The sequence below is a fragment of the Rhinopithecus bieti genome, unplaced genomic scaffold (assembly GCF_001698545.2).
Source record: "Rhinopithecus bieti isolate Rb0 unplaced genomic scaffold, ASM169854v2 scaffold_83527, whole genome shotgun sequence".
In the NCBI taxonomy this organism is placed as follows: domain Eukaryota; kingdom Metazoa; phylum Chordata; class Mammalia; order Primates; family Cercopithecidae; genus Rhinopithecus; species Rhinopithecus bieti.
Genome location: NW_016837625.1, coordinates 1,095,649 through 1,105,752, shown reverse-complemented (window position 1 = coordinate 1,105,752; position 10,104 = coordinate 1,095,649). Strand labels below are relative to the sequence as shown.

General features: G+C 37.1%; 1 long non-coding RNA gene across 1 annotated transcript in view; it reads right to left on the bottom strand.

Annotated features, from left to right (window-relative positions):
• Positions 1-4,650: 4,650 nt before the first annotated feature.
• LOC108524779 (uncharacterized) overlaps positions 4,651-10,104 on the bottom strand; it is a 67,267-nt gene continuing 61,813 nt past the window's right edge. Inside the window, exon 4 of the long non-coding RNA XR_001884124.1 lies at positions 4,651-4,932. This is a non-coding gene — a long non-coding RNA (uncharacterized LOC108524779). The remainder of the gene's footprint in view (positions 4,933-10,104) is intronic.

Genomic DNA, 10,104 nt, shown 5'->3' with positions numbered 1-10,104 from the left:
CATGTCTTCATTAGTTATATGTATCCTATATCATTTTTCACTTTTCAATTTTGAAATTCACATTTTCACTTTTTAATTTTGAAATCTAAATATCAACCTTTTCTGTTGTATCCTGAACAAACTGACATTGTTCCAACTGTATGTATAAAAGCAGCTCTTTGGCATTTGGTTGGATCAGCTTCACATTTTTGATTAAGAACTTTGGCAAATCTTTTAGATTCAAGTGAGAGCTCCTACAACTTCTCAGCTGGATTTTTCTTGAGGGTTTTGTTGTTTTATCATACAGTTAAAATAAGAAATCTATTGAATTTTGATTAACCTTCTCCCTTGCATGTCAAATTCACTCCTAAAAATGAACAAAATAATGATTGGTTCACCAATTTTTATTTTGGAAGATCCATAATCCTTACAGGCACAGCAAATATGCTGAAGTGTGGATGGGTACTTTCTCGAATCCTTGATCTCTCCATTCACAAAGGAATGAAAAGACACAGTCTGACAGATGATTCAAACTAGACTTGAGACTTGCTTGGCCATAGATGGAGTACAACTGGGGAGGGGGCCACCAATTCAAACATAGAAAGAAGATAATCAAAATGAGTCCTTGTGTCAAGGATTCCACTGTGTATAGAACAAGCCCCTAACTGAGTAATCATTTCTAGCCTCTAAGTCCACACAAGATGGTAAGCCAGGGCTGGCAGACAGGTACACAGCTCTGGAGAATTTGGAAATTTTGCATCAGTTATTGTTCAAATGTGATCCTAATTCCTAGCCAACTTCACAAAACAGAAGAAGCTCTATCTCATTTCATCTGGTAAGACACATTCAACATTTTGCATTTATATTTAATCTTAGCTAGCATATTGATCTTTGCTTATCTAAAACTGTGTCTAACATATCTGGTTGCAAAACCAGGGTGGCGTGATTCCAGACCTGAGTTAGACAAATGACAGGCAGCCTACTGGAAGCCTACATTAAGGTTTTAAAGGGCCTCTTACCTTGGTGATTGGCATCAGGAAATACAGCAGTGAGAATCCTGTCTTGTTATCATAATTTTAGATGCAATCACTTTGAGTCAGTACCAAAACATACTTGCTGATCCATTTAAACACAAATGTACACATAAAATCAGCATATTTTTATACCCTTCCTTTTCTGTTTTACATAGCCATATCTCTTTCCGAGTCATATATAGATTTGCCACCTTTTACAAAGTTAGCTAGATATTTGTGAGATCTAAAAATCAAAACAATTGAACTCACTAACATAGAGAGTAGAAAGATGGTTTCCAGAGGCTTGGAAGGGTAGTGGGAGGCTAGAGATGACTCATGGGTACAAAAATAAAATAGAATGAATAAGACCTACTGTTTGATAGCACAACACGGTGACTAGAGTCAATGATAAATTAATTGTACATTTTAAAATGAGTGTATTTGGATTATTTGTAACACAAAGGATAAATGCTTGAGGTGATAGACACCTATTCTCCATGATGTGATTATTTCACATTGCATGCTTGTATCAAAACATCTCATGTACCTCATAAATATATATACTATGTACCCACAAAATTAAAATAAAATTTTAAAAGTTTGCTAGAGATTCCATTTATTAACCAATACCTTATTGATGAACATGTAAGTCATTCTAATTTCTTGTTATTATTAACAATGCTCCTGGTGAGCTCCCTTCTTTAATACTCATTTTTATATCAGAATTTGAGGGCTAGCTACAGAGAGAGCCTCCATATACAGATGCAGATGTGGCACAGCACAACTCCAGGGGTTACCCTTCATCCCAGAGTGTCTGTAAATGGCAGGCTCTGGAGTCAGGTTACGGACAACCTCCCCAGGCTGTATGTGATGGCCCTTGCTGCAGAATTCCACATGTTCCTTGGAAGATTATCCCTGCCCCAGCTCCAGGGAAAAATCTCCACTCTCACCTCTCCGACATTCTTCACTTGACTCTTCCAAGATTCCTAACAGATTCCTAATGTCCAAGAAGGACACCACAATTAAATCAATTATTTGCCTCCCCTAAGACTAAGGTAGAATGCCTTATTAAGACCTTGTTTTGACATCATGTAAGAGCAGTATCTGGGAGGTGGGTGCTGCCTAAGTGTTGGGGCAGTGTGATAGAGTTGAGTGCCAGCAATGTATTTTGGAGGTGAATCCAGGAAATACTGGCAAGAGAGTGGGGAGAGGAGATTGAGAAGTAAAGGAAGACAATAAAAATGTACTTTCAAGCATGTTGATACTGTGGGCAACTGGGGCTCAATCCCACCAAAGGAACTTGGTGGGACAGTGTAGGACAGGTTTCAGAGTCATTCCCTATGAGAGGTGAGGAGCCTAGAGAAGTTATTCATCAACTCCCCATATCTTTCATTTATGGCTGCTTTCAGGGGCATTAACTCTTTGACACCCCGCCCTGCCCTTCTTTGTGCCTGGGCCTGTCCCCAAAGCCAGAAAAAAGCTCTCAGACAGAGAGGTAGTTTTCTGGGTAAGTACCAACAGCATCTGCTTCAATGGTCATCCATACCTAGATTTTAAACATGTGTTGGCTGGTAAATTGTCTGTTTTTGTTTAAGAAAATTTAAGATGGGTTTATATCACTTTCAACCAAATAAATTCTTACATATATAGCAGACATATATTACCTACGTATATATAATATAAAGTGATATATGATCACTACAGATCACCATAAAATTATTGTGGGAAATAACAAGATGAATAAGATGCAAGACCTGTGTTAAAAATAATGATTAATACGATCAATGCTAGTTACTTCTCATTAATAGTTCTTGTTTGAATTTAGCGGCCACCTACTATATAACAGACCCTATACTAATAATTTATGTTTTACGGTTACCTTTATTAAGCCCCTAATTTGAGCCAAGATTTCTAATTGTATTGTTTTGTTTAATCTTCACAACCTATGAGTTAGTTATTACTATCCTTTTTATTCTCTCTGTAAAGGAAACTAAAGCTTATAGAGATTAAAAACTTGCAAGGTTACAAGTAAGTGGCAGAGCTGTGATTCAAACCATCACCACTACAGATGACAACGGAAACAGGGAAAAATTAAGTGATTTGCTTAAGATCATATAACCAGAGATTTTAAATAATAAGGATGAAGTTGTGGGGTATTGACTACTGGAGAAATAATGGTAGGCAAAATAATACACTTCCCAGCCCCCACACTGATTCCCCTCCCCTCCCCTCTCCTTTCCTCCCCTCCCTTAACCTTTCCCCTCCCCTTCCCTTCCTTTACTTTTCTTTTTTCCTTTTTTGAGATGGAGTCTCGCTGTAGCACCCAGGCTGGAGTGCAGTGGCATGATCTCAGCTCACTGCAACCTCTACCTCCTGGGTTCAAGTGATTCTCCTGCCTCAGCCTCCCAAGTAGCTGGGATTACAGGTGCGTGCCACCATGCCCGGCTAATTTTTGTATTTTTAGTAGAGACAGTATCTTGGCCAGGCTGGACTTGAACTTCTGACCTCAGGTGATCTGCCCGCCTTGGCCTCCGAAAGTGCTGGGATTACAGGAGTAAGCCACTGCACCCAGCCAAAGATGTTTATGTCTAATCCCAGGAACCTGTGGATTTTCTGTGTCACTTGGGAAGGGACAAATAAGATCAGCGGACTTGAGATGGGAAGGTCACTCTGTATTAGCAGGGTGGATGCAGTGTGTGCACAAGGCTCCTTATAAGTGAAAGGGGGAGGCAGGGGAGTCAGCTTTTTTGAAGATTTGAAGATGCTACCCTACCAACTTTGCCACCTCTGCAGATAGAGGAAGAGGCATGGGCCAAGGAATATAGATAGCTTCTATAAACTACGAAAGGCAGGGAAACATTTTTCCCCAGAGGCTCCTGAAAGAACATACTTTCTGACACCTTGACTTTGGATCACTGAGACCATTTTGAATTTATGACTTCCAGAACTGTAATTATAAATTTGTGTTGTTTCAAGACACTAAGGTTGTGATAATTTTTTACAGCACTAATAAGAAACTAATATACTGAAACTATTAAAAGAGGTCTGTCTGTAGAACTAGCCACTCTCAAGGTTCCAGAAAGAACTGTGATGTTGACATGATGAGATCACTTACAAGGGTTCTACATCACCACTCAGATGCTGATGGGCTATTGCCTAAATGTACCATGGAGGAGAAGGAAGATACAGGAAAATTTCCAGTTAGAGGTGGGACTGCTTTAAGATGTCCTTCTATCTGGGTGAAAGCCTACCTCAATAAGCTCTGGTCTATTCTTGGGTAAGGACTTTTCTGGGGCTATTTTCACTCCTAATAACATAAAGAAATGCTGCTTGACAAATCACTGGATACATTTTATTTTTTCATATGCTTTTGGTGAATCTTAGACTTTTTAAAATTATTTTCCTTAGCCATAGAGTACAATAAAAATAAAAATGAATCTCATGTTCTATTAATACTTAACTTAGATCTCTTTGCTTTTGGAAACTAATATTATTCTTTAGTTTAAGCATAGACTAGCAAATAATATAATTATTCTACAAATCTGGAAGAAAATTAAGATGCTCACTTTTACTGTTTTAAGAAGTTGAACTATCTATGTATAGGGAGATTAAATTTGTCTTTGAAGAAAATACACATAGAAATTTATGCATGTAATCCATCTATATATTGGTGTATTTTAAAGTATTTGCTTTAATTGGCATATTGACTTTTATTTATACCTATTTGAGGAAGAGTTTTGAATTGTGATTATTTTGGCATTTCCAAAGTGTAAGAATTATTTTTAGTCATAAGTCACACAATAATAAAATTTTCCCATAGGGCTGATGGCTTGTACTCTTGAGAGCTAATTCAGTTTCTGATGGAAGAGGTTGGTAGGCAGGCAGGTTTGATCCGACAGGACAGCTATATAAAAATCAAGGATATCTCCATAGAATTTGTCTGGAAAAAAAAAAGAATTTTTATTTTAAGGTCCAGGGTACAGGTACAGGATATGCAGGTTTGTTACATAGGTAAATGTGTGCCATGGTGGTTTGCTGCACCCATCAACCCATCACCTAGGTACTAAGCTTTTTCCTGATACTCCACCATCCCCTGAGAGACCCCAGTGTGTGTTGTTCCCCTCCTGTGTCCATGTGTTCTCATTGTTCAGCTGCCACTTATAAGTGAGAACATGTGGTGTTTGGTTTTCTGTTCCTGCGTTAGTTTGAGAATAATGGCTTCCAGCTTCATCCATGTCTTTGCAAAGGACATGCTCTCATTCCGTTTTATGGCTGCATAGTATTCCATGGTGTATATATACCACATTTTCTTAATCCAGTCTATCATTGATGGGCATTTGAGTTGATTTCATGTCTTTGCTATTGTGAATAGAGCTGCAATGAACATATGCGTGAATGTATCTTTATAATAGAATTATTTCTATTCCTTTGGGTATATACCCCGTGATGGGATTGCTAGGTCAAATGGTATTCCCAGTTCCAAATCTCTGAGGCATTACCACAGTGTCTTCTACAATGGATGAACTAATTTACACACACACCAACAGTGTAAAAGTGTTCCTATTTCTCCACAACCTCACCAAAATCTGTTGTTTCTTTACTTTTTAATAACTGCCATTCTGACATGAGATAGTATCTCATCAGAGAAATGCAAATTCCAAAGTGTAAGAATTATTTTTAGTCATAAGTCACACAATAATAAAATTTTCCCATAGTGCTGATGGCTTGTACTCTGGAGAGCTAATTCAGTTTCTGATGGAAGAATTTGCATCAGATGGAAGAATTTCTGATCAGAGAATTTGCATTTCTCTGATGATTAGTGATGTTGAGCTTTTTTTATATGTATGTTTGTTGGCCATATAAATGTCTTCTTTTGAGAAGTGTCTGTTCATGTCCTTTGCCCACTTTTTAATGGGGTTGTTTATTTCTTGTAAATTTGCTTAAGCTCCTTGTAGATTCTGGATACTAGACCTTTGTCAAAAATTTTGCAAAAAATTGTTTTGCAAAATTTTTTTTCCCATTCTGTAGATTATTCACTCTGAGGATAGTTTCTTTTGCTGTGCAGAAGCTCTTTAGTTTAATTAGATCCCATTTGTCAATTTTTGCTCTTGTTGCAATTGTTTTTGGTGATTTCATAACAAAATCATTGCCCATACGTTATGTCCTGAATGGTATTACCTAGATTTTCTTCTAGGGTTTTTATGTTTTGGGGTTTTATATTTAAGTCTTTAATCTATCTTGAGTAAATTTTTGTATAAGGTGTAAGGAAGGGGTTCAGTTTCAATTTTCTACATATGGCTAGCCAGTTCTCCCAGCACCATTTATTAAATAGGGTATCCTTTCCCCAGTGTTTTTGTCAGGTTTGTCAAAGATCACATGGTTGGAGATGTGCGGTTTTATTTCTGAGTTCTCTATTCTGTTACATTGGTCTATGTGCCTGTTTTTGTACCAGTACCATGTTGTTTTGGTTACTGTAGCCTTGAAAAATCAAAACAGTTATTTGGCTTCTTTGTCTTAATATTATAGCCAGGTCTCATCAAGATAATGGTTACCTTTTACTAAGTAAAAGTTTTATTTGCTCATGCTGAGCAGCACAGAGAGGAATGGGAAGTGAGAACTGGAAAGATAGACTTCAGGATAGATAATCTATCCAAATTCATCTTGATTGGGCAAACTGATTAATAATACACATTTTAAATCTACCGTAAACATTTCCCCAGGAATGAGCTGTCTTGGACTCACTTGCTTCTAAAAGGCCAGTATAAACAGTGGTACTTGACCACATTCCTCCTCTACTCATAAGTTAACTGTTAATAACATTCCCCAGAAACAGATTTTCCCCCCTGCATTTTCACATTCCAGGCTATTTCATGTCAGAATACATTTGAAGCTCAAATTTTATTTCGTCATGAATATTTTGGGATTTTTTGGTATGTATTTGTTGAATCACAAGACTGCTGTTTTCTTGATGGGCAGAAGACTATTTTTGTTGTTTACTGTTTGGTTTGTTTTGGGGGTGGCGACATTTTAAATTAAAGCAATTTAGCTTCCTGTGCCTCTCATTCCATCGCTATTTCATTTTCTAATAGAATTGTTTCTTAACCCTCTGAATGCATCCTAATGATGGCTTTTGTGAGCTATTACTTGATGGGGGCAAAAATATTTCAAATTTTGGAGACAGACATTGATGAAGTCTGAAAAATTCCATTTGAGAAGCCAAAGCAGCTTTAATGGCAAACTATGCCGACATAACTACAGAAGAAGTTGAAATCTTTACAGGTAAGAGATGAAGGGGCTTTGTTTTGGAGTTTTAAATTTGCTGTGTTGAAAGAGTGCTGTAGATAAAAGATTGTATAGATTGGCCTTCTATGTATTTTCCTAAATGTATATAAATAGTAGCACCAGTTTTTCTTTCATCTGATGAGAATAAATAAAAGATAAGTCCCGATACTGGCAGGAGACAGAAAGACAACAGCAAGAGAATGCAAAGGAGTAAGATAGTCATAGGTGAAGGGAAAATCACAGAGCAGGGCATATCTCTAAACAATTTTTTGAGGGCCAGGAGAGAAGTCTTATTTTTAGTTTAGTTTTTTAAAAAAATGTTTTAAATGATGCTAATCATTTAAATTTTTTAAAGTAACATGAAACTTTATCTACATGAGCCGTAACTCCTTCATCCTGGAAACCCAGACCCTGCTTGTATTTTTAAGATGGCATCTCAATAGTATATGCAGCTTCTCTCTTATTTTGAATTTTTGATCATTTGTCTCTTCCATAACAAATTCTGTGTACTTTTTCCCTTTAGCAGGTGGTCTCGGCAGTGGTAGTTCTACCTAGTTTCCCAACATACTGGGATAAGTGGCAAAGCCAGACTAGCCAGACTCCCCAGGACTCCTGATAGAACTGTAATGTCCACAAGTTTCTCTGGAATTCAGCTAGAACTTACCTAGAGAATTTTGTGATTCAAAAACAAAAAGTTACCATAGGTTTCTACTAAACTTCAGAGAATTCTAGCATATTTGGTTGTCAACTGAGAACCATTAGGGCTTACAAAAACAGTCAGCATAATTTAAGATAGTGGCTGTGGAAGACCCTCAGGAGGTTCCTGGAAAACACCAGTTTAGACTGTCAGAGACCTCCAGCACTGCCATTGAATTTTCCTTCTCCTGGCAACGTAGAAGTTTAATAAGTAATAACTGCTATTTCCAAGTATGGCATGCTCAGATCTATTTTCCCTACTTAAAATAGGCTGCATGTTCTCGTGTGATGCCTACAAACTTCCCAACAAAATGATCCTATTTGTTTAAAAATCTTTCTCATTTGCTTGTAACATTTCAGTTAAAGAACTGGGAGAACCTTGGATTCCAGGGGCCCACATAAGGTAAGAGTTTTGGGACTGGATATCTCCACGACCTGTGGTTTCTGCCCTGAGGAAAGGAACATGGAGATCTGACTCCTGTCTCCCTCGGTGCAGAGCCTGGTGGTGCTCACAGAGGCCTGGCTGAATGGTGGGCATGCATTTTGTCATCTCCTCCCCTGTCCCAGTGAGCCACTCCAGCTGTGAGCCAGGGCAGTTGAAGGATCCTAGCTTCAGGCAATCAGGCAGCTGTCAAAGGTCTTGTTTAATAGAGAATTAAGGGAAGTGAAACCGTTTGACCACTCTCTTTGATGTTCTGCAATTTTTATCTCATAATAGAATTAAAATACTAGCTATCCTGAGGAATGGAGATAGCCCTTATTTTGCAGTCCCGAAAACAGTCAATAAGCCTATTTTTCTTTTATTCTTACAACAAATTATTTTCTCTTAACCAAATGGGAGTTAAGGCAAACTGTGAATTTAAATGATGAGTTTAGACATGACTTCAAATGCCATGAGCTTCTCATTTGTTGAAATGGCTTTGACATTGCCAGGTTGTCTAAAATATGACCACAGGCAGCCAAGGGAACTCTTGTGCAAACCTCATGAACAATTGTGACACTTTGGTAATAGCATTCTTTTTTCTTTTTCTGTTTTGTGATGTTGCATTCTTTTTTCCTTTTTATATCATTGAAAATAAAAACTGAACTTAAGGGCCATGAGCACAGAAGGGAGATTTCTTTACGACATCATTATGTGTGTGTGTAATATGTTTAGACAAAATAACCCCAAATTCACAATTTAGAGAAACAAGGCTTTGTTAAATTTTGTGCTGTGCCTAAGGCAGCAAATACCAATATGTGTAAATTAAAATTAGATGCAGTAATAGGGATTGGCTCATCCAACAGTAACAGGATTATTCAAGCTTGACTATGTGCTAAATAGCAATTTTTTTCATTTTCTTTTCCCATAAATAGGTGTTAGGAATGGTTATAGCTGAACACACAAAAAAAGCCTTTTTAAAATTCAGCAATGTATGATTATTAATTTTCCATATCGTTGAATATACTTTCACACTACAGTTCTTAAAGATTGGAAAGTATTTTATCATTTCATTTTACTCAGAAATTCCTTGTACTGTTAGACACTTACGTTAGTTCCAATTTTTCACTCACAAATAATGCTTCAGTGATATACTTCCATTCTTCTCACTTTTCTGGTCATTTCCTTAGGAGAAATTCCTGGGTGTAAAGTGGCTGAATCGTATGTTTAAGATCATATGATCTTAAACACTGTGTATGCTGCTGGGGCCATCATAACAAAATATTATCAACAACAATGCACCAAAAGCGCATGTTCCAAAGAGTAGTCATATTGAGCATTTGTCTCCTACTGTCCATCAGATTACAGGTCAATTGCTCCCAGAATTCCTACTGGACAGATACTCTGTATTTTCTATACTTTATTGGGGATTCCTCAAACTATCATATTCCTGAATTTTGTGAGCAAGGCAGTGTCAGCGCCATTTTCAGGACTTTGGAAATACCTTCAGAATATGGGAAGGGAAGAGCTAATGTTTACTAAATAATTTTGTTTTCTTATATATACTTGGGTTCACAGCCATACTTAAAATATGTATGCAACACCTAATAAGTTCTTGCTAAATACATAAAAATATATATATATATATATATATGTAGGTATATATGTGGCCCTCTCAATATATATTTGGTGTACTATTTGTTACTCCACTAT